This window comes from Paramisgurnus dabryanus, chromosome 5 (genome assembly GCF_030506205.2).
Source record: "Paramisgurnus dabryanus chromosome 5, PD_genome_1.1, whole genome shotgun sequence".
Taxonomy (NCBI): domain Eukaryota; kingdom Metazoa; phylum Chordata; class Actinopteri; order Cypriniformes; family Cobitidae; genus Paramisgurnus; species Paramisgurnus dabryanus.
This window is the reverse complement of record NC_133341.1, coordinates 30,586,971-30,609,217: the sequence shown is the minus strand read 5'-3', so window position 1 is coordinate 30,609,217 and position 22,247 is coordinate 30,586,971. Positions and strand designations below refer to the sequence as shown.

At 40.0% G+C, this 22,247-nt stretch overlaps 1 protein-coding gene across 3 annotated transcripts in view; it reads right to left on the bottom strand.

The window, feature by feature from the left end:
- sema4c (sema domain, immunoglobulin domain (Ig), transmembrane domain (TM) and short cytoplasmic domain, (semaphorin) 4C) overlaps positions 1 to 22,247 on the bottom strand; it is a 70,877-nt gene that overhangs the window by 34,939 nt on the left and 13,691 nt on the right. The window contains exon 2 of one of the 3 annotated variants that reach the window (XR_010526788.2): positions 18,254 to 18,368. The exons of the other annotated variants lie outside the window; for them this stretch is intronic. The gene's annotated coding sequence lies outside the window, so the exon portion shown is untranslated. The remainder of the gene's footprint in view (positions 1 to 18,253; positions 18,369 to 22,247) is intronic. 3 annotated transcript variants of the gene reach the window in all.

Below are 22,247 nucleotides of genomic sequence, written 5' to 3'. Positions count from 1 at the left end.
CCCTGAAAAGTGAAGCCAAAACGTCTCGATCGCCCCCCAGTGACTGGTCCCAGTACGCTATAGGTCATAAACCCCGCCTCCCCATGTTTTTCAATGGGACTTGAGACCAACTAAAAAAATGAATTACACTTCAATTATCTTTTTTCCGAACCTGGTTTCTGTCATTTATTGTAGTTTTTATCACACTGATGTAAATTCAAAAGTTTGTGTTTAGTTAGTTATTTAATGATATAAAAACGATGGTGTCACGTCATGATTGACAGCTGTGATATCGTGTGATATGCGCATTCTGCGAGAGCGAGGGCGGGGTTTTGATTTTGCGGCTTCACTTACTGCTCACTACTGCGCATGACTGGTCCTGAAATCGCTACTGCGCAGACTCAAGACCCAAGATGTCAGCGCCATATCGGGACACTGACGGCTTCACTTTTCACCAATGGAAGAGAGCGAACAGGCGTCGTCCATCTTTTTTTACAGTCTATGGTAGAAAGTAATATGGCATGGGAGTAAATCATAAATAAATCTTAATATTTAGGTGAACTATTCCTTTAAAACTGACTGGTCATCTTTGTTGCGACAGCAGCGCCTGCAGTTGGCATGCATGTGTTATCTGGTGAGTGTTTTTTGGTGGAAGAAAGTGTGAAAGTTGTTTTTGGTCAAACTGTATGCGTGCTGTAAGTGTGAGTGATGATGTTGAACGTGAGATTGTGTGAAAGAGTGGGAGGCAGACAGCTCGTGTGAGCTCTCTCTCTCTCTCTGTGTGTGCGTGTCTGTTGTCGGACAACGACAGGCCGTGAGCTGTTTCATTACTGAATGAGAAGAGATGAAAGTCTGATAATCAAAAGGAGTTTGATCAGCTGCAGGCCTGTAGGTGGTTACAGACACATCCCACTTCCTGTTCCCCGGGTAAACCTCTATCATCTCCCATCACAACCTGAGGAAAACATCTGCACTTCAAGTTCAAAGCACTTTATGGCCAAACCAAAGACGGAAAGAGAAACCGGACAGGGTCGTAGTGGGTGAGAAGATGCCATTTTGGATGATCTGTCTTTAGTTGCAATTATTAAGATCTCACCTTTTAGTTTTATTATACTATATAAAGGATCAAGCAGAGTCATCCTGGCATTATCACAACATTAGCCCAGAGGAAAACGTTACGGCTCACGACTTGCCCTTTTTTAACTTAATAGCACATTTAACAGCATTTCCTTTAGGTATCAACTTCATCTCAGATGTCACTTTTGAAATGGCAGTACGATAAACGTATAACGTTTGAAAATTAATGTAGGATAGCACAAATAAATCGAATGTTTGTACGTGTTCATATTGCAGACTTTGATATCTTAAATATTAAAGAGATAATATTTATTTTCTACTGGAAACCCCAACAGGGGGATTAGTATAAATTTCCCTGACTGTAGGTTTTTGGCTCATTACCTGATAAGTAAATAAATGTATATGAAACGTGGATTAGTGGTGACATTTTGTAAGCATAAAATAACTGCAAAATGATACGAGAGACTGACTAATCAAAAGCATGCATGATATCAGACAGCCATGTATTCAAAATCTCTCATTTTTCTCCTCGCTCTGTCAACCCTTGATCTTTTTGAATGCTCTCCATCTCTGACCTTGTTCCTGTTTTAATGATCAGTTTTAAGTAGAAGCTGATGAGTGAGTGCCGGGTAAGGACGTGAGTTGAAAATCGGCGACAGTCACGTGTTGCCCTTCTCTGCCCTATGCCCCCAGGAGCTGAGGATGCTGGGATACCCTCTTTGACCCATCATTAATGCTGCATGCGTTCCCGATTCAATCAGCCTGATTAAAAACAACCCCGTCCCCTTGTTACCCGGCCGGTTTCACGTGTGTGTGCATCCTCGTGACAGCTAGTTTGATTTCATGCGGCAGTACGTCAGCAGCAACACGGCAATTAGCAGACACATTCTGTGCATATGGTCCCATAGAGGCTTTTAGGAGAGATGTGTTGGCCGTTGCAATTCTTTTCAAGACAACAAAGATCAGCACTGTAAATAGCTATATGCGACAGGATCGGATTTAACATTATGCAATAACGATTACGGCCGTGTTTTGCTTTTACGATTTTACCAATGACTGGTAGAGCACATAATCATTTTAGCAGAGAGCTGAAGCATGTTCGAGGAGCTGGCTCAGAGCCTAGGATGAATAGTTCGTATTTTGCTGTGCCTGTGATATTTTACGGGGAGACGTTTCTATACACGCATATCTACATGCACAGATCCTACTCTGCTGTATCTGTGATCGTACAAACCCATAAAATATGACTGATAGTTAAAATCAATCAAAATAACAGATGAATAAGGCCATGCGGTACACACAGACCTCCCACTGTCTATTATGTTGCTAATATTAATCAAGAACCAATGTTACTGTGAATAACAGAAAACAACCACTGCTCTTATTTTTATTTTCTTGGGTTGTTTACCCAAATGATTAGATTAAGAGCTAAAGCAATGATTACTGCATTAAGGAATACAAAGGCTAAATGCTATTGTTCTATTAATTTGTCATTTTTTGTATAATTATTTAACCTTTTCAAGTACTACTTCAAAAGCATAATGTGTTCAATAACATTATTTTGGTAACAGAGAGATTGATAAAATATATTGATGGATGGATAAACAGACAGAAGGACAAAAAGACAGACAGACAGAGGGATGGATGGATAGACATATAAGAATGGATGGATGGATGGATGGACAAACGGATGTTTAGAAAGACAGACAAAGGGATGGATAAATAGGCAGATAACAATGGATAAATGGTCAGATGGATGAATAGACGGACACACAGACAGACGGATAGATATAGGGGCAGTCAGACAGACAGACAGAGGGATGGATAGATGGACAGATGGATGTTTAGAAGGACAGAAAGATAGACAGACAGAGAAAGGGGTGGATGGACAGGCAGATAACAATGGATGAATGGTCAGATGGATGAATGGATGGACACATAGACAGATAGACTGGCAGTCAGATAGACAGATGGACAGATGGATGTTTAAAAGGACAGACAGACAGATAGAAAAAAGTGATGGATGTATAGGTAGATAAGAATGGATGAATGGTCAGGTGGATGGATGAATCGACGGACGGACATCCAGACAGATGGATAGATAGATGGCCATCAGACAGACAGAGGGATGGATAGGCAGATAAGAATGGAAGGATGGACAGACTAATAGATGGACAGACAGACAGATCGACAGATAGATAGGCAGATAAAATGTATGCATGGATGTACAGACAGAGGGGTGAATAGACTGATAAACAGACAGACAGATCGATAGAGGTATGGATGGACAGACAGATCAACACATAGACAGACAAGACAGATATATAGTTAGATGGAGGAAATGAACAGACAGACTCATGGACAGATAGAGGGATAGATGGATAGACAGATGAGAATGGATGAACAGACTAATGGACGGACAGACAGACAGACAGACAGACAGAGGCATAGATAGATAGGCAGATAAAGATGGATGGATGGTTAGACCAATCGATTGACAGGACACACAGACAGATAGAAAGATGGATAGACAAACAGACAGACAGAAAGGATAGATAGGCATATTAAAATGAATGGATAGAAAGACAGACATACAGATGGAAAGAGAGACAGACAGATAAAAGGATGGATAAGCAAATAAGAATGGATAGATGGACAGGAAGGAAAGATAGACAGATAGAGGGATAGATAGATGGTTAGACAAATAAGAATGGATGGACAGACTCATAGACGGACAGACAGATAGGGGGATGGATGGATGGACAGACAGAGAGAAAGATAGATCAACAGATAAACAGACAATACAGATATATAGTTAGATGGAGGAAAGATAAGAATGAATGAATGGAAGGAGAGGTAGACATATATAGGGATGAATGGATATGCAAATAAGAATGCAAAGATGGACAGACGTACAGAATTAAGGAAAGATAGACGGATGGGATGGATAGATGCTTAGGCAGATAAGAATGGATGGATGGTCAGACAAATGGATTGAAAAACAGACAGACCGATAAAGGGATGGATAAGCCTATATGAATGAATGGATGGATGGACACCAGTACAGATGGAAGGAGAGAGATGGATGGATAGGCAGGTAAGAATGGATGAACAGACAGACAGACTGATAGACGGACAGACAGATAGAGGAATAAATGAATAGGCAGAAAAGAACTAATGAACAGACGGACTGATGCACAGACAGATAGACTGATAAATAGACAGACCAATCAGAGATGGCATAATTCAAATTCAACACTAACTCTGTTATTGTGTCTCTGTGTGTGTAGCTGTGTCTCACTCAGGCTCAGTACTTTTGTATGCTAATAGTCTGGAAGTGCGTGATGCCCGCTGTGTTCCCTCAGGGGGTTAATAGTCCTGCACGGCATACTTTATCCCTGTCTCTCTCTTTTCTCTGCCCTGCTGTTCCTGACAGCCGGAGGTCCCGGGGCCAGAGGTGGAGAGGCTATTTGTATCTTCCATTCATTGACATCCATCCCATCTAGTTAAAATGAAGTGAAGTAAGAGCAAAAAGGCGGCCCACAATCCACCTCTGCGCCCCTTTAGTGTTTCCTGTTAGCAGAGTTAATAGAGAGCCGTGCGGTGGTGTTCAGTAGTTGTCTGATAATGCTGTACGATATGAAACCGACACCTTCGATCTACACGACACTGTTCAATACATAAAGAGAGAGAGGAAGAGAGCATTTTAAGCCGACGACAAGCGAGATCAATGAAAGATCTGGTGTTGGTTTGGCTTATGTAAACAGGAAGGATCTGAATGACGGAAGGAGGCCGGATCGGGTTTAATCAACATCCAGCATGTTTGTCTCTTGGAACGCTGGGATGCATTTATGCTGATTTGCAATGTAGTCGCATTTCATGTTGGGACAAATTAGTTTTTTAGTTTTTTCCCCGCTGGTTTTGTTTTTCCTTTACAGAGTGGGGTCTGTTTTAAAATGCATCTATTTTGAGTCCATCTTCGCCTCCGTTAGGTTTGGCATGCGTGCGTGTGTTTGAAATGCATGTCTTTGCTGTCATTGATATGCGGCCACAGTAATCTTCTCCCCCTATGACTTCTCTGTCTCTGTAGTTTTAGCTTCTTGTCTTCTGCACTATCTCTCCCCAGCCCACTTCACTTCAGAGTTTCCTTTCTTCTTGCAAAACCCCACATCCCCCTTTCATAGTCTTTCTTCCCGTGTCTCCTCCTTCTTCAGACGACGTAAAGCTATTTATGATCAGCAACCAATAGCCAGACAAGTCTATCCATTCTCTTCCTGTAGCCAAATGAAAGCTTTCCAGATAAAGCGAGATAAGCAGAAGGAGAGAGAGGATTGTTGGCGGTTATTTTTACTCTTTCTGTTGATTGAGCGAGAGCCCCTCTTTTGTATGCGAATTGAAGCGAGCGACTCGCCTTGTTTTCGTGACACTGTTATCTGCGGCAATTTGCAAAGTCTGAGGTCTTCAATTTAACCGAATGCTTATTCTATCGCGACAATTGCCTCGCAAAACAATCATTTTTGTCTGATTTCTCTTGCACGCCCCACTACCCCAATTTTACCCAAATCATCCTTCTTTCTCTCTTTCCCTTCATTTCTACCTCTCTCACCCCACATACCTATTTGTTTCATTGCTTTGTGGTAGTCAGGAGAGAGAGAAAGAGCTATCTCCAAAATAAATCACTTTTTCTCTTTGACTAGCTTCTCTATACCTGTAATTTTCATCTCATTTGTGCTTCCTCTCTTTTCCTTCCTGAACACTTTATCACATTTTTCTTTGAATCTTTCTTTTATTTGTATCCAAGTAAAACCTGTCCTATTATTTTTTTAATGATTCTCATTTTTTCAAAAATGTCTGTTGTGGTTTACTAAAACTAAACTATTTCTTTGAAGTTGTACTAGTTTGATTAAATTGTGATGTAGAAATGGTTAATTTCCAAGACAGGAAAAAATCTATTCCTTTGGCTTGCTGTTTACTGCATTTAAGTTAAATGGGACATAATGGGAAAATGTGATTTTTTCCATGTTTAAGTGCTATAATTGGGTCCGCAGTGCTTCTATCAACCAAAAAAACGTGAAAAAAGGTCAACCCAGTAACTTAGTTTTGGTAATCCATTCTCTGCAAGCATGTGAAAAAATAGGTCATTGAAATTCCTACTATGGAAGTCAATGGTTACAATCAGCTGTTTGCTTACCTTCATTTATCAAAATATCTTCTTTTGTGTTCATCAGAAAAAAGAAATTCATACAGATTTAATAACATGAGGATCAGAAAATTATGACAGAATTTTCATTTTTGGGTAAACTACCCCTTTAAGCTAATCGCAATGAATTCTGGGATTGCCTTTGCTGCAAAGAATACATGCAGTAATGCCTTAAAATAGGTAAGGAACCCACTGGATTTCAAGCGGAGCTGAAAAATGTATGTGATTATGCAAAATTGAATGAATTTTAATATCAGGCTGAATTTCTGTTTCATGTTAAATATATAACTCTCTTTATCACTCCTTCTCTCTGTTCTTCAGAGTACCGTTACAAAGCGTTCGACCATCTTTTCCCAGAGTCTCAATACTGAATCTTTGGCCTTCTGCTTTTTACGGAAACTACCAGAGGACCTTTTTACACAGACGTTCCTGTGGGAGCGTAAGATACACACACAGACAAGTGACTGAAGGTCACGCTCGCCCGGGGGTGAGGGGTGGGCGCTTTCAATCAGGTTAATGTTTCTCTCTAGAGTCTGATCTCTCTCTCTCTCTCTCTCTCTCTCTTTGAGATCCACATGAAAGAAGAGAGAAAGCGAGTGTAGTTAGAGATATGCTCTCATGGCAAAGCTGTCACAGCATGTCAAAGGCGCGTTTAATACATGCATGAATCCATATCATAATGAGAGCGTGGCGCATGAAAGATGAGATGCTCAAGTAAGATGGGTATTGAATACGACATGAGAGGAAGTTTAAAGAGATTACGTTTCTGAATACTAAGTAAACCCTCAACCTTACGATCGATTATAAGATATAGTAATACACGCCAAATCACACAGAATCACAAGACTTGTCCCTTCAAATACGATAAGGCTTGTATAGCCACACAATTTTTTTTTACTTTTACGTATATCTCATATCAGATTACTTTAATCAAATGACCTGCAAACTCAATTTAGGCCCATAATTAGAAGCACGGCCCATCTGGGAGAGTTATTGTGTGTGTGTGTTTCTGCTTTAGCCTGTCTGTTAAAACATTTAACCCCAAACTGAGAGTCTCCGCCTGAAGCTGAACCTTCCACACTAATCAAAAAAAGCCCAATGGCTTTACGATCTGTTTAAAAAAAAAATCTAGGGCACGTCGGCAACTAATGCAGACTTCTTCGAGGAAAGGAAACACCACACTGCTAGTGGTTAACTGTATGGAAAATAAATACGCACACAGACCCACGTATGAACACAATGCCAAGCTATCAAGTGTTAGGTGTTTGCTATTGCACTTAAAGCTGCAATCCTTAACTTTTTGGGGGTTCAAATGAAACAAATATCAGTTACTGAGCCAAGTACATAAATAATCAGTCAAGAAAACATACACCACAATTCACAACGATTAGCTTAAAATAAAGATTTGTAAGTTGAGCTGTTGGGTCGGATATATTATAACCCTAAAATACACCAAAGTTAAGCACACACAAGTACTTTCTGTCACTCAGATTGCTCTCATCTCTCACGAATCAGACACGTGTAGCCCGACATGCTGTTTAAAATCGTTCGTTTAATAGAAAATCGACTATAGGCCCCTGTGAATGAGTTTCTAAACTGGTGCCATCGTAAAAGCCTCGGCCATGAATAAATTCACTCCGATCTGACCACCTTTTCACCTTCGGTAAAACACACAGAAAGCAGTCAGGGCTAAATTAAAACATCCTTTTATTACGGCCTGAAATCGAGCGTGACAGTGGCACAATACGGATGATTCATTAGCTGACGACGCTAGCGCTAATCACAGCCGTACAGAGGGAGACACTGCTGAGTCATATGCCTTCTGATGCTTATCTGAGACCAGTTTTCTGCCAATGGTCCTGGCATGGGTTTTGATGAGGAACTGGTCCCAGATCAGTGCTGAGTCTGGTATAGTGCTGACTGCATTAGTTCCTTATCTGAGGTCAGCCGCGCAGCTGCGGTTTCGACTTGAGGCAGTGGTCTGAGATCTTAGCTGACCAGTTTAGGGGTGGCAATCTGTGATTAAGTGCCTTATTCGAAAACACAATGGTGGTAGTTCATGGTTCACCCCTTGAAGGCTATGAACCCACAACCTCAGACTTTAACCACCGGCTATATGCGATTTGCTAATTGCATGAGTTTTAGACTGCTTCAGTCCCTGGAGTGCAATCATCCAAGTCTATTTAGTACAAAAATAACATCTGTGCATGTACATAAGCACTAGTATTGACCACTAGTTATTGTGTCCTTCAGTTTTTACAGGCTGCATCTGCACAAGGTCAGTCGTAAGGCCATAAAAGTCAGTTGCACATAAGAGGGTCATTGTGGATCAGCGAGGCCGTGTGTGTGCCGCTTTGTAGAGTAACTGCACTCTTGCAACGACCTTTGGCCTCCAGAACCTTCTAGAAGCTAATTATTCATGAGGTCACGGTGGGCGACCTTCGCTTTAAATTAGCCCGCTGTCCAGCTGACCCCCGCCATCTCTTTAAAAATAGAAGGAAACTAAAATGAATATTAAGTTAGTGCAGTCCCGATCAGAGCTGCATTCGTTATATTGGTTTTGGCTGTGGAGCGATGTGATATGAGGGCGTCTGTGTAAACGCCGTGGGTTGCTTTTATTATTTCTTCGAGTGAGCCAACGTTGTGGGGAAAGAACCACGAAATACCCTCCACCTGCTGCTGGGCCTGGCATAAAATTAACAACCCGCCAACAGGGCAGGCACGGAGACGCTTATCCAGACACACGCACACCATGACTAGACAGTGAGTGGGCTGAAGTTTTTTTGGAGACGCCGGTTGAAATTCAGTTTGGGTAGTCTTCAGTGCCAAAATAGTTTTACTCATGCTGCACCTTTTATAAGTGTCGTGCCCTTGGAGGTTACAGGCATTTCCGAGCAGAGATGGATAAAATGAATGGGATTGAAGTGGATTTCTAGCAAACAGAACGTGTATGTTGTGTTTGATGTGAGCGATTTTAATAGCATTTCAATTTTGCTATGTGTATATGATTGGGTGACCAAAAAGATTTATGTAACTTTTGCATCTAGGCCCTGATCACCCTGTCAGTATTTATTCTGCGATCGTTGTAAAGTTATCGGCAAGCTGTACATTATCTCACTTATTACATGCCAGTGATTTATAGAGGCCGCACGAATATAAAGCTCGTCAAAACATGTATTTAGCCCGTCGTGGCATCTCTTTCATCATAAACCCTTTTGACGCGTGTGCAGCAGGCACATATTTTGACATGACGCATCAAACACATATTTAGACATCCTGGGAAAGAGAAGACACCGGCCGCCACTGCTTGCCACATGAGTTAATGTATAGACCCAAAGGGCCCTATTTTAACGATCTGAAACACAAGTGCGAAGCGCAATGCGCAAGTGACTTTGTGGGCGGATCTTGGGCGCTGTTGCTATTTTTCACGCGGGAGTAATAACTCTTGCGCCAGGTGCAAATCAATAAGGGGTTGGTCTGAAGTAGGTTCATTATTCATAGGTGTGGTTTGTGCGTAACGTCAAATAAACCAATCAGAACGCTATCCAACATTCCCTTTAAACGCAAGGGCACAAGTTCCATGGCGGGTTGCTATGACGGTTTACCAGGCGCACGCCAGGAGCGATTCACAGCCGAGGAGACCGACGTTCTTGTAAGAGCAGCCAAAGACAGAGAAGTTGTTTTGTATGGGGATGGGAGAAACCCGCCCAAATCAGCGTAGGTTAAACAGGCGTGAGAGGAAATAGCCACAATTGTCTCATCAGCTGGCATCCCCATCGTTGCGCCAAGCGCTACAATGATGTCAGGAGACGGGGGAATCCCAAACTTGCCAGCATAAATCAGGCACATCGTGTAACGGGAGGTGGATCTGCCTCAGGACCTGACGCCATCAGAGGACATCGCTGTGTCCACCCTCACCGCTGAAAGGGTTTGGGGGTTTTGAAATCGGACCCAAGAAACGCAAGCAGTCCAACCCCAAAGTACTCTTACAAATCCAGTTCATATACATTAAGGTTTCTTATGAAAATATTTAATCGTTATTTGCATGAGAATTTTTTAACACAGCCACACAATAAATAAAAACTATCACCACAATGCTCACCACTATGATTCCCCTTATCTCATGTGTTAATATTTTTTATTGTAACAATTTATGATTTGCAAAAAAAACTGTTGCATCTGTGTAGATTAGATCAGCAAAGTGTGTGCGCGTTGTGCACGCTATAAATTATGGTCAAGCATGCGCCCTTAAAATAGCATAATGAACCACGTGCAACGCGCCACTGACTTTAGACTTTAGTTTTTTTGGTCAGTGGCGCAATTGTTTTTTGAAACTGCAAAATAACATCAGGGATGGTTTGCGCCGCAACACGCCTCCTTTTTTGCGCTGAACCGCCCAGGGAGCGCAAGATCATTCTGTGCGTCTGTGGGGGGTTGCGCCGGTGGAAAGTGGAAAATATGAATGATACATGCGTCACTGACAAAGTCAATTGCGCTGGGTGCAAGATAGGGCCCTTAGACTTCAAAAATCATAAAAGTTGTGTTCATCTTTGAAGACGAATTCATGGAGAAAATGTGTAAGTGTCATAAACTTTTGTTACACACAGAACTTATTTTTTGCAATAATCCAAAAGTCTATGGGAAAAATTAATGGGTTAGTGGGAGGACCAGTGTCCTGCTAACTTCCGGCCTACAAAAATACATCATCCCGGCACATGATCTTGGAATGTTGCGAACGGCCAATCAGAATCAAGTATTCCGAAGCACCATGCAAAATGTCTTCAAAATTTACCAGAAATGTAAATTTGTCTGACACTATCAAAAAATTGGGTTCTAGAAAGGTTCCTACAGCGATGCCATAGAAAAGACAAATTTGATTCTCCAAAGAACCTTTAAAGTCAATTTTTTTGACTGTTTCGTAACGTCTTTCCACTACAAACTTCTGTTGTAAATGTTAAAAGTTCCACATGGAACCACATAGCTCGACAAAGACCACTTTCTGGAAATGTTTTAATTCTATAGTTTCAGTTGTTAGGCTCGATGAGTTCATCCGTACTATCTTCAATGAGTTTCCAGACAGCATCATTGGCTCTCAATCGTTTGTGGTTCCCAAAACACATTTGCAGGAAGCAAAAGTCATTTTCGCTACTGCGATTTGCTGATACATTCATTTTAAGACATCTCTCAGCAAATCAGCTTCTGATCAATTTGGTTGCCATAACGATAACTCCACGGGTTTGCTGCTGAAAATGTTTTCATAGTCCATCTGTTATTTTTTGTGCACCGAAATGCAAGCGGGTTCATCCAGTTGGAGTTAAAGTGTGTTTATGTTTCACGAGTCTAGTGGTGCACATAGTGTTTGGTGCATCTGTTTGTAATTCAACCCCTTTAAAGCATGTGCATCTGTTTTAATCAAACTGTACGGAGTAATGAGTGTTTAGGGTGTTTATAAACAGGACATGATGTATTATAAAGCATGTCAGATGATCTGTGGCATATGAGACTTTACTGGTATGCATGTACAGTTTGTTGCTTTTATAGTAGTGGGAGGATCCCAAACTAACGCTCTGGCTCCATTTTAAGTCTTTTCACAACAAACCCCAGGGCCAAGATTTATCCGACAATTTTCCTCATAATAAAGTACTAACCAAACAAATAAAAACAAGAGATAGAACTCAAACCCTGGATTCGGGTCTGCCTCCTGCAAACAAACATTATGTTTTCTGGTTAAAAAAAATGCTTTTACAAATTGTCAATTTCCTCTGTCTAAAGCTCTCGTGATGCAAATCATTTGTTTGACAGGAGAAATTACAATGTAAAATATGTTGCCTTGTTAATTGACGTTTTCATAAAGCTAAACTTTAGCACCCTGAATTACACACATTGTTCTCAGGGACCTTTTTTGACAATGGCTTTAATTGTGTTGTATTTTGTTGCATCTTTTTCTAAACCTCTTTAAAGAGAAAAAACGGCACTGAGCAAAAACGGCAGATGGTGAGTTTGTATGGTGCATAAAAACAACATTAAGTAATCTGGTTCCTTTTCTATTGTTTCAAAATCATCTGGCCTTGCTTATCACACATGTCCAGCTCTGCTTTAACAATCTGTTATACTCTATCAGAAAAAATTGCCAAAAAATGGTCCCTACTTGTCACTGTGGTGGTACCCTTTTAAAAGTACAACTTTGCACCTAAAACCATAGGCGGAGCTTGACATTTGTGTTTTGGGGGGCAGACTGGTCTATTTTAGTATCTATACCGGATACTTTACTGCAAACTAGATACTTAAAATAAATGAAAACATGTTCGTTGACTACATTAAAATAGCATAGCCTGGATGTTAGATAAGAATATGATAATGGATTTAATTTTTTTGTAATTGTAACACACAGTTAAAAGTTTAAAGTGAGGACCATTATTTGTATTTTTATTAATGATATTAATACTATAATCAGTGAAATTACTCTAACTGTAACCATTTTTTATTCAATGATCAATATTGAAGCATTCCAAGTCATCATGAATTACCCAAAAATCCCATTGTCTTCACTTCAACACAAGGATAAATTAATATGCAGTGAACAGTAGGTCATTAATTTATACAATCTTAAAGGAATATTCCATTTTCTTAAAAGAAAAATCCAGATAATTTACTCACCACCATGTCATCCAAAATGTTGATGTCTTTCTTTGTTCAGTCCAGAAGAAATTATGTTTTTTGAGGAAAACATTGCATAATTTTTCTCATTTTAATGGACTTTAATAGAGCCCAACATTTAATACTTAACTCAACACTTAACAGTTTTTTTCAAAGGTCTATAAACGATCCCAAACGAGGCATAAGGGTCTTATCTAGCAATACGATTGTCATTTTTGACAAGAAAAATAAAAAATATATACTTTTAAACCACAACTTTTTGTCTAGGTCAAGTCCAGCGCGACCTAACGTAAATGCGGAGTGACGTAGGGAGGTCACGTGTTACATATATAAAACACACATTTGCACACCATTTTAAACAATAAACTGACACAAAGACATTAATTAGTATCAGTCCACATACAACAACGTAGGAACGGTCCTCTTTCAAGACGCTTGTATACACTGGGACGGAGTTTCGCGTTCGTCCTCTGTGACCTCTTGACGTCATGACGTATTGAGTGGGGTCAGCTGGCGCATTACGACCGGATCTACATGACGAGAAGTTGTGGTTTAAAAGTGTATATTTGTTATTTTTATTGTCAAAAATGAAAATCGTTTTGCTAGACAAGACCCTTATGCCTCGTTTGGGATTGTTTATAGGTCTTTGAAACTCCGTTGAAAAAAAAACGTTAAGTGTTGAGTTAAGTATTAAATGTTGGGCTCTATTAAAGTCCATTAAAATGAGAAAAATCCTGCAATGTTTTCCTCAAAAAACATAATTTCTTAAGAAAATGGACTAATCCTTTAAGGTAAAATCACAAACTGCAGGTTTTTAGGTGGATGAACACCCTAGCACTTGTACGCTGATGTGCTTGGGTTGCTATACAAACATCCGCCAAAGTACTGTCTTATAAGTCTCTGATTTCACAGATAATTTGTTTAATCAAAGCTCACTAATGTTGTGGCAGCACGGGGTGTTAAATAGTAATCGACAAGCTTTATTAACTTTTATGTTGCTGTTCATTAGTAAAGGCAGAGGGGCCAGCTCCCCCCCAGCCCCCCTGCAAGCACCACATATGCTAAAGACTGCATATTAGAACCTTAAAAGTACTTATTGATACCAAATGTATACATATCTGTACCTAAATGTAATAAAAGGAACTTTTTTTAAGGGCTCCGCCCCCGTGACAGCTCAAGACCATTTTTTGATTGTTTTCTGTCAGTGTTGAATAAATAACATTCTCTTAACAATGTTTAGATGTTTTCCCAAGCATTGTGAAGGTTACTAACATCTCAGCGCTGGGACTGAAGAGACTAAACATTTTACCGGAGTTTTATTCATGAGCATGAATAATAGAAAAACGCACATCCATTTCAAATAAGCTCATACTAACGTGTTTTATTGAGCGTTAAAAATGCGATTGCACATCTTCACAAACACACACGCACATAGAGGTGAGGTAAGGTTGAGGTGAGCTCATATGTTTATCTCAGTGTCCATCCCAAAGGTAAAAGAAGCGCCGCACAAAATAATGAGGAAATAGTACGGTATCCAACGCAACTGATCACTACGGTCCCTAATGCACCTTAACGCCCCTTTTAATAAAATATGACATCATACGCAAACATCTCTATAACCACATCATGCCATAAAGCTGCCGGGTACTGATCCCCACAGCAATAACTCTCACATATGGCGGGTTTTCTAACATGAATCAACGTTCAAACATCAGGTAAACACTTTGATGGCAGTCTGTCAGCGAAAGCTTATACACTCAGCAGCATTAAATCAAAGCAAACCAGCTGTTGTTTATCATTTGAATAAATGATGCAAACGTGATTGTAAGGTTAATTATGATTATCCCAAACATACCGATACTCGGCAGGAATTGAGGAATAAACAAGCTAAATGATTCATGGACGTGTATGTATTTGAACTGCATTTTAAATGCTGGTTTTAATAATTAAAAAGGATTCTAGTGAGAATTATCGTTCATATTTTGGTAATAAGCCTGTTTTGATATTGGTAGGGCATTGCGTTACCTGCGCAAAGGAGTGTGTGTTCGTCGAATCCCAGGGAACGCACATACTGAAAAAAAAAATTTAATTGCATAATGTAAGTGTCTGCCAAATGCACAAATGTACAATAATTTTGTATTATTTCACATTCAAAGGTGTTTTAGGTCCACATTTCACTTTGTGTTTTCCTACGAAAACCATAATCTTGGTGTCGCTAGTGCCATGCTCTCCAAACTACAGGAACACAATTTTGCGCCTTGTTTAAATATGACCTCGATGTGTGAGATTCATCAAGGTACATTGGAGATGTTTCTTTGTGTTCGGAGAGACCCACACAGACAGAATACGAGAGTAGAGCCGAGCATGTGCCAGCCAGAGAGAGACGAGAGGCAGATGAAAGGAAGAGACAGACTCTGAGAATAAAGACAAACACAAAGAGGGCAGATGGATGACACACAGAAAAGAAAACACAACAAGAACACAGAGGAGAAGAGATGCTGAAGAAGACAAGTTATGAAAAAAGTATGAGTGCGAAGAAAGAAGTGAAAAGCAAATGAAATTCACAGAGGGCGAGTCAGAGAGAGAGAAGTTCTCATAGGACGCAGATGAAGTCATCTTTATTAATAACATCTCTACTAATACACACGGGCAGACCAGTGGGTGCATAGACAGATTTAATGGGACAATATGCTCATGTGTCCCCTGTGTTCACGCCCTGTTTTGGGAGTGACAACCGCATTTAAATACAGAAGTCTTTACAGAAAAAGACTTGCTCCTGAAAATGTGACGATTGACATATAGGTAACCATGGCAACGTTCTGCCATCTCGCGTGGTTACCGTTCACCAAAATAATATTACAGTGTTATGTTCTGCAATTTTGATCAAGCTCTTGGCGTTGTGTGTTGTACACATTTGTGAGGGGGTTTCACAGAGCGCTGTCTTGCAGTGATGCAATGTCCAGGTCTTTTTTGGGCTTACATACTGTTGTGGCACTTAACCATTTATGGCTTTGGCTCATGAAGTTTTTGGTTTTGTTAAAACCGGTCTCGATATTGTAGTCTTTGAGGTAAAGCTTTTGGATTTATGGCGGATTATCATGGGACTTTTTGATGGTTAAGTGGTTTTCTATGTGCAAGATCTGGCAATACAAGTAAGTTTACGCTTGTACCTCTAGAATCTTTTGGTAACGCGCATAAAGAATATTTATTTTAAGGCATTTATTTTGTAACTAGTATTAACTCGTACAACCACATTCAAACATTTTTGTATGATTCGCCTTTGCCCCTGTGACGTTGGGGTTAGGGGCGGGGTTTCGTTATTGTTTTTAATGATAATCATACGTTTTTTCGCAGTTAACTTTGTACGAATTCGATTCGTTCTTTCGATTTAGCCAACATGTAAAATATGTACGAATACTCTTGAGATCATGCCAGCGACTTCTGTTTTGAGGGGGCCCGCGGTGTATGTAGATTAAAATGGCTCGTTCTAAGGTAATAAAAACATTACGGTTCACTATGTAAGGTCTTATAAACCATAATATATTATATACCGCATTTCTTTCAAGATCATTCAAATATTTCCACAATGCACCTTTAAATGAATAGTTCACCCAAAAATGAAAATTCTGTCATCATTTACTCACCCGCATTTTTATTTTGAAAAACACAAAAGAAGATGTTTTGATAAACATAGTAGGAAAAAATATTTTGGAAGTATTATTAAGTAGATATTTTAATAAATGATGGTAAGCACACAGATGATAGTACCATTGAATTCCATCATATATTTTTATTCCTACTATGGAAGTCAACGGTTACAAAAGCTGTGTGCTTACTATCATTTATCAAAATATATTTTTTTATGTTCATCAGAAAAATGAAATTCATACTGGTTTAGAACAACATAAGGATGAGAAAATAATGACTGAATTTTCATTTTTGGGTGAACTATCCCTTTAAATACTAACTACATCAACAACAAACTGTTCAGGGGTGCGTTTCCGGAACAATGACGTAACTCGCTGCTGAATCACCAAAAGTACAATGCATAGTTGGAGAAACTAACTAGCTTGTCACGACTGTTTCCCGAAAGCATAGTAACTTTGTCGCACATTCGTCGTTTGAACCATGTTGGTTTATCAACAGCTGACGATGTTTAATACGATAATACGATAATTAATCTGTGCAAATCGGTTTAATGTCAGATTATTGCTGTAAATAACATTATTATTCGGGAAACACCAAATCGTTGAACTTTGTCAGTAACGACAAAACTTACGACAGTAGTTGGCTAACGATGCTTTTGGGAAACGCACCCCAGTTCGGTTCTTTACATACTATGCAGAGTTTCTGTAAGCGGGGGCGTGCACACCAAAGCTTTTACGCCGGTGACCGTGTATATGTTTTCAATTGTTTTCAATGGAAACTTGGCTATTTTCAAAAAAGCCAGCAACTGGCATTTTTTCGCACTAAAAGCCGACTCTCAGAGATTTTCAGTGCTCGGCGCTAAGTGTCGAGAGTTGAAAAATCTTCAACTTTGGGTGAAAAGCTCAGCTTGTCAATATCAGTTCTCACACGGCCGTCCAATCACAGAGGAGGAGGGGCGGGATAAACATCACAACAATCCACAAGTGCATTGTAAAATGACTCATAAACAAAGCAGAAGTATCACAGCAACTAAAGCGCTCAGCTAAAGAAAGGTGTTGGTCGCCTGAAAAAAAGCTGGCAGTCGGTAAAATCCTTTTTGTGCACAACCCTGAAATGTGGTTTTCACTACCTGTGTTTTGCGGTTCATTTGTTAGTAAACAACCGAATTTAGCTGCAGTGTGAACGATCTAAAACGCTCTACGCAGGCAGCAGATGTTTCAATACAGGTGATGTGAATGGGTATGCTGCAAAAACTCAACGTATATGTTTTACGTTTTGTTTAAAACAATTCTTTTATAATCAAGTCTCAGTTCTCAGTGCCTTTTTGTTTTTGTTTTCCCACTGAGCTCGCCTCAATGCATTATGGGATTCCCCTCGGCAAAGTATATTGGCAATGGTGGCCTAGAATTTGGAAAAAAGGCAGCATAATTAAAGTGTTAGTTCAACCAAACATGCCATCATTTACTCAGCCAAATGTCATTTCAGTCCAGTATGAATTACTCTTTTCCATTAAATGCACGAAGACAAATCCTAAATATCGTTGATGCGGCTTTTCCCCCCGTGCAATAAATGTTAAAAATGGGAATTGAGGCTGTCAGTCCCTAATATCTCTTCATATTTTCCACAGATGAAAGAAAGTCAAACACAAACAGCACTGGATGAATGGATGAACTGTGCCCCCAACCTGCCTACCTTTTGAAACGCACTTTAAAATGCAGACTACGGAGGCAGCTCGCTAGCTTTCGTGTCTACGTGTAGAAGAACTTTACCCTGGTATAACTCAGCAGGGCTGATATGACAAAGAAAGCTGCATAGAGAAAAGAAAGAAAAAGAGAGGGAGAAAGAAAGAAAGAGAGACAGAGGTTACACAGGGCCACGTGGTGGTTGAAAGCTTGGATGGATTAGCGGCACATCTGTCAAAAGCTGAGAGAGAGAGAGAGAGAGAGAGAGACAGACAGAGAGAGAGAGAGAGAGAGAGAGAGAGAGAGAGAGACAGACAGACAGAGAGAGAGAGAGAGAGAGAGAGAGAGAGAGAGAGAGAGAGAGAGAGAGAGAGAGAGAGAGAGAGAGAGAGAGAGAGAGAGAGAGAGAGAGAGAGAGAGAGAGAGAGAGAGAGAGAGAGAGAGAGAGAGAGAGAGAGACTGCTTTATTGCTTTACTGCCAAACCAACTGCATTTGTGAAGCACATACATAAATGTTTACTTTTTATGCAATGAAAGTGAATGGTGCCCCAACTCCAAAATGACAAAAAGCAACTTACATTTATCATAACAAATTGTGTTCCAAGACTTGTGTCACGTGAAAGCTTTGTGTGAGCAAAAGACTGAAATTTAAGTCTCGATGATAATCTACAAATGACAAAAGTGAAATTGGAGAGCCGTGGTGTAAATGAACAGACTTCAGACTGTTCCTCCCCCAGAGTTATCGTATGACTTCAGAAGACTTTTACCGCACGAGTTGTATTAAACTATTTTATGGGGCTTTTAAGACGTTTTTAGAGCTTGACAGCCCCTGGTCTTTATTTATTTTCATTGTTTGAAAAGCAGCATCAGCATCTTGCCAAAACTCTCCTTTTGTGTTTGACAGAAGAAAATAAGTCATACGGCTTTGAAACACCATCAAGGTGAGTAAATAATTGCAGAAATGTATTTTTCTGGCCGAACAATCTCTTAAAACCACTCTTACCTATAGCTAAGGGCTGTGTATCTCTCTCTCTCTCTTCAGTAAAAAGGATTGAAACTCTATCTCAGTTCCTTTATGGACTGCTAGTCCAGACTTCTCCAGACTGGTAATGGATCTCTAATAGGTAAAGAGCTCAAAAAGAGGAAGCGGAGGCCTCGTTTTGCTCTGCGGATCCCGTACAGACCTCTCAAACCCTCGCTGGAAATTTATTTAGAGCTGCTTTCGGTCAATGGCTTGCTAATAAACTGCTGGTAAATGGTGTTAAGTGTAAAAGGCACTATTAAAATCCGCAACGGACCCAGAACCAATCAATGACTGTGAAACTCGCAGCGTGGGCACTTCACGACTCGCATCTTTAAATTGATACGTTCGGGGTGCGAGATGATTGTGTTATGGGCGAGCGGGCCTTTCTAAATGAGAATGTATTTTCCGTGAAACACAAAGAAGATGGCGGAGAGCCAGGATGAGAAACGAATAGAGATGAGAGAAAGGAGAAGATGGGAAAAGGAACGCCGGTGGGCTGGCCTGGGGTCAGTGCCATGAAGTACAAAGCAAACGAAAAGCAAAAACCAACAGAGGTGTAGAGCACTCCAGGTTCCCACCGGAGACAATGCAGGACACCTGGGCAGCAACCTTGTTTATAATAGTAATAGGGAAAGCCAGACACACACATAGGACACAAACACAAAATATATATATATGTATGTATATATAAATATAAATATATATATATATATATATATATATATATATATATATATATATATATATATATATATATATATATATTAGGGGTGTAACGGTACGCAAAAATCACGGTTCGGTGCGAACCCCGGTTTTGAAGCCACGGTTCGGTTCATTTTCGGTACAGTAAGGGAGAAATGCAAACATTAAACTGCAGGTTGTTTATTACTATAAACTTTTTTTTACAATTTGTTTACACTTTTTTAAACACTTTTTATTAAAATATAACATATAAAATATATATAAAATGAAAAAATAATAAATAAAAGACTACTGCAAAGTTCTTTTTTACATTATTTTATAACAGTAGGTAACTCTTTTCTTAACCTTCTCTTAAACTTTTTCTACTAAAACCTTGAACTAACAAATTCAATTCCTGAATACATTTATGAACTATTAGCCTACATTTTTGCCACCAAAAATTTTCTGTTTTGATTTATTTTGGATTGTTTAACCTCACAGTATTGAACCATCTCTGTATAAAAATAATATTACTGCTCTATGTGTAACTGCATAGCAAGCAACATGATGATATACTTATTATACACTCATTTTGAGATTAGTGAGCTGCATACATAGCCATCTTTGATCTTTTGCACGTTTCTCCTAATCTTTGCTTGTGTCGTCAATGTAAGCTGTGACTTTACTTACGAACCCCTCCGCAGCTGAGTAACAGCTGAGTAAGCCCGGGTTACAGCTCTTCTCTGTCCCGACCAGCTGATCGCATTGTGACAATGATATGATTGACGTGAGGTGCAGATGAAAAATCTGATCACGCATGCCTTATTCTCGCTGTCACAGAAAGCGCATCTCATGAATGCGTAGCAACGAAAGACGCGCATCCTCTCACGCATTTTGAAAGAACAAAGCAGCGCGTTGACACGCGTTTAACATGCGCTTTTAGATACGACACGTAAACATTTACATCAATAATCAAACGGATATACAACTAAGTAAATAAAAATCTTTCTGCGGGCCGAACTATGTTATATGTTTGACAGAAGACTTGCGCTGAACGCGGAGACTTCCGCCACTTAATATGTTCGTGCGGAAACCCACGTATTATGTTCCGCACAGGCGCACACAAAATGCATTCGGCCATTCGGTGCACGTGTGCACCGTGCCGAAAGCCCTGAACCGAAACGGTCCGGTTCGAATACACGTACCGTTACACCCCTAATATATATATATATATATATGCTTAAATATATATATATATTTTTAAGCGTATGACTCGCTTAAAAATGATACAAATTGTACCCGCTGTGTTGATTGTATCTTTAAATAGTTTACATAATTCGAATCACAAGAATTTCAGCTTTCCACATAAATGTGACATGTTTAGCTTTTTGTTTTTGAGTTGTTGTATTTGATGAAGTTTTCTGTCAAATAATGCAGTGTCCCTCCCACGGTACACTGGAATTTTTATGGGCTCCTATGATGCAAAATCCACGTTTAGACATAATGCGTGTTGTGTGAACACAAACACCCTATGATAAAAAAATCCATCCGCTCCTTGTTTTTTTAATCCCCATTAAACCAAAGCAGTTTCATTAGACATGCCATTTTGATTCTTTTATCAATATGAGGTCACATTGATAAAGCCCCGCCCACTTACAGTCCTGCATTACAATAGTTTCCATGCTCAGCGAGTTCTGAGCTCTGTCCACTAGATACTATTGTCTCATACTGTGTTAATCAGAAAAGGAACGCCGGTGGGCTGGCCTGGGGTCAGTGCCATGAAGTACAAAATAAACTAAAGCAAAAAACAAAAGAGGTGAAGAGCACTTCAGGTCCCCGCCGGAGACAACGCAGGACACCTGGGCAGCATCCTTGTTTATAATAGAAATAGGAAAAGCCAGGCACACACATAGGACACAAACACAAGCTCTGGGCCGAAATCACAAACGTACACATCTAAATTTACATTTCTCCAAGCACACAACCACCCTACCATAAAAATCCATCTGCTCCTTGTTTTTTAATCTTTATTAAACCAAAGCAGTCTCATTAGCTATGCCATTTTGAATCTCTTATCAATATGAGGTCACATTGATAAAGCCCCGCCCACTTACAGTCCTGCATTACAATAGTTTCCATGCTCAGCGAGTTCTGAGCTCTGTCCACTAGATACTATTGTCTCATACTGTGTTAATCAGAAAAGGAACGCCGGTGGGCTGGCCTGGGGTCAGTGCCATGAAGTACAAAATAAACTAAAGCAAAAAACAACAGAGGTGGAGAGCACTTCAGGTCCCCGCCG